Source organism: Ostrinia nubilalis, chromosome Z (genome assembly GCF_963855985.1).
Source record: "Ostrinia nubilalis chromosome Z, ilOstNubi1.1, whole genome shotgun sequence".
Classification (NCBI taxonomy): Eukaryota; Metazoa; Arthropoda; class Insecta; order Lepidoptera; family Crambidae; genus Ostrinia; species Ostrinia nubilalis.
This window is the reverse complement of record NC_087119.1, coordinates 6541395-6544012: the sequence shown is the minus strand read 5'-3', so window position 1 is coordinate 6544012 and position 2618 is coordinate 6541395. Positions and strand designations below refer to the sequence as shown.

Below are 2618 nucleotides of genomic sequence, written 5' to 3'. Positions count from 1 at the left end.
AGGCATGTTATTATTTAGCAATGCCAAAATCGGCCGTTCACCGCGCCGACTTTCACTCCGCCGCCGGTGGTAAAAATGTACACCGGGCAACATGCATTCACGGTCCTAACACCATGGTGATTCGGTCGAAATTGTCACCTTTTTAGGGCGACTGTACCAACCTTTCTAACAAGTTGGACCATTGTGTGGCAACAGCCTGATTTCTAATCATTTGAAACTCAGTGACGTTCACCAGTTTAGTAACGTACCAAAATATACTCAATGGAAAGTTTGGGAAATGCAACTGGATGAGTGAGTACCTACCTACCTATTGGCCCGTGAAATACGAGTATAAAATTAGAATGAATTTGTTACTCAATATGTTAATTTAATGCATTACTTAAGTAATTCTCTTTCTAATGTAATAACGTTTATTTTTAACACATTTTGTAGGGAATATTTAGTTTTACTCTTAGATTAATAAAACCTAGATGGATAGTCTAAAATAGTCTTCATACAAACGCTTCGTCAAGAGTGAGGCAAAAATCTTATGTCATTAGTGTCAATTTTGTTGGGGAGTGTAGACAGTGAAGGCGATTTTCCCGAAAGTAGGGAAATTTTTAATACGTTTTTAATTATTTTATAACTAACAAAAACAAAACGCATCATGTACTTACTTATTTATTGAATTCAAAGTACCTACCTAATTTATTTATTATTTTTCTTATAGCTTTATAAATCCACAGTTTTTACAGTTTTATTTAAAATTAATTAAGTATTTCTCTTGATTGTGGCCCCACTTGGGTAAAAACCTAACCTAACCTACCTAATTACAATAAGATAAATCGACTGAAAAGTCTCGATTTCATAAAAAAGGAAGTGTATTTGTACGGCGAACAATTGGGAAATAAATTTTCTTGTTACTGGTATCATTCCCGTATTTAATTTTTGAAAGCCAAATTCAAGCAAAATACGCGTCGAATCGTAGTACTTACTTATGAAATGTAACACTGGTCACTTTCTTTAGTTTTTCTGATGTATTTAGACACCCTTTCACAGCACAAACCGTCTTAATTAATTAAAAGTCGTCGGACGTGTTTACCAATTTTTCACTTTGACAGTTCATGTGACGTTTACGAGTAAGCCATTCTGGCTTACTAAAATCTGCCTCACCTTTCGTGCACTGACTATCTATCTAGGTTTTATTAATCTAAGGTTTTACTTTTATCATTGGATGCTATTATAACGTGCGAGGTCCCGAGTTCTGTAAATGAGGTCAATTTATTTAGCTCTTTTGTCCTTTACGTAATTGAAAAACGAAGGGAAATACAATTAAAGTACGGTGCTACTGCGACTAAAACAAGGCAAATTATATGTTATTAAGATTGACAGTTATAATTTTGTGTAATCATAAAGGTGCTTTATTTAAGGATCGGGGCCATAACTTTGTTAGCAACAACGAAATTTAATTCACTCGTGAAATAACAATCGATAGCTTTATCATCATTACTAGCATAATCATTTCTTATGATGTTATCGCGTTGATATTTGAAATCAGGTCATCATTATCTACTATCTAGACACGCGGCAGTGTGTCAGACAGACTCAGCCAAGTTTGCGAAAACCTAAATATCCTGGTACTAATATTATAAATTCGAAAGTTTGTGTGGATGTCTGTATGTAAAAATGTTTGTTACTCTTTCACGCAAAAAGTACAGAACAGATTATGATGAAACTTTACAGTATTGTTGTTTATAACTCAGAAGAACAAAGGCGACTGCTTTAGTCCGCTCAATTCACCTGGGTGATATCACCTGGGTGAAATGGTTCCGAGGTGAAATGAGGACACTAAAAATCTACTTTGTTCACCTAGGTGATATCACCCAGGGTGACCCAGGTATAGTTTGACATTTCCGTCTGTGTAAGAAGGGGCTGATGGTATGTACATTAATAAGTAACACACAACACAGTTCGCAAAATATGATCATGTTGTTGCAAAGAACAGCGTCTTTGCGACCTGCTCATTAATCCAGTTAACATTGGCGCTTACGTACCTACTTTGTCTACCGCGATTTAAAAGCGTAGTTTTAGAAATTTACGAAAGTCAACTCGGCTGGTTCGAGCAGTGCCGTAACTAGGGCGGTGCCAGCGGTGCCCAGGCACAGGGCGCAGACCATGGAGGGGCGCAGAAATGACCAGACCAGTATATAGTTTTGTTTCATGCACGCTCCGCACCCCCCCCCCCCCCCCCCCCGTAGAAGGTTACTTTTTATTCAAAAAGGTTACATTTTTTTATATTTCTCGCACCGGGCGCATAAAAGGCTAGTTACGGCACTGGGTTCGAGCGCGATGCCGGATGAACCGTCATTCATATTAATCGGCTTTCGTATGAATATTAAATGGCCGCCGAAACTGTATGCAGATGCAGCCACGTTTGTAAGGCCGAACAGAGAAATGGACTTTGGGATATCATGTGGCTATTCCGAAAACACATGATAATATGAAAACGCTTTAAATACTAATGTATTTTTGCTAAAATGTTTATACTAACCCCCATAATAATATAAATTACACGCTTAGGCTGGGTTGCACCATCTTACTTTAACTTTAAAAAGCTGTCAAACTCCATACAAAAAGCA

General features: G+C 37.4%; 1 long non-coding RNA gene across 1 annotated transcript; it reads right to left on the bottom strand.

Moving 5' to 3' along the window:
* Positions 1–644: 644 nt before the first annotated feature.
* Positions 645–1195, bottom strand: LOC135087008 (uncharacterized). The gene is made up of 2 exons (XR_010260656.1): positions 806–1195; positions 645–682 (listed from the first exon to the last, which is right to left on the bottom strand). It is a non-coding gene; the product is annotated as an uncharacterized LOC135087008 (long non-coding RNA).
* Between the last annotated feature and the right edge of the window lie 1423 nt (positions 1196–2618).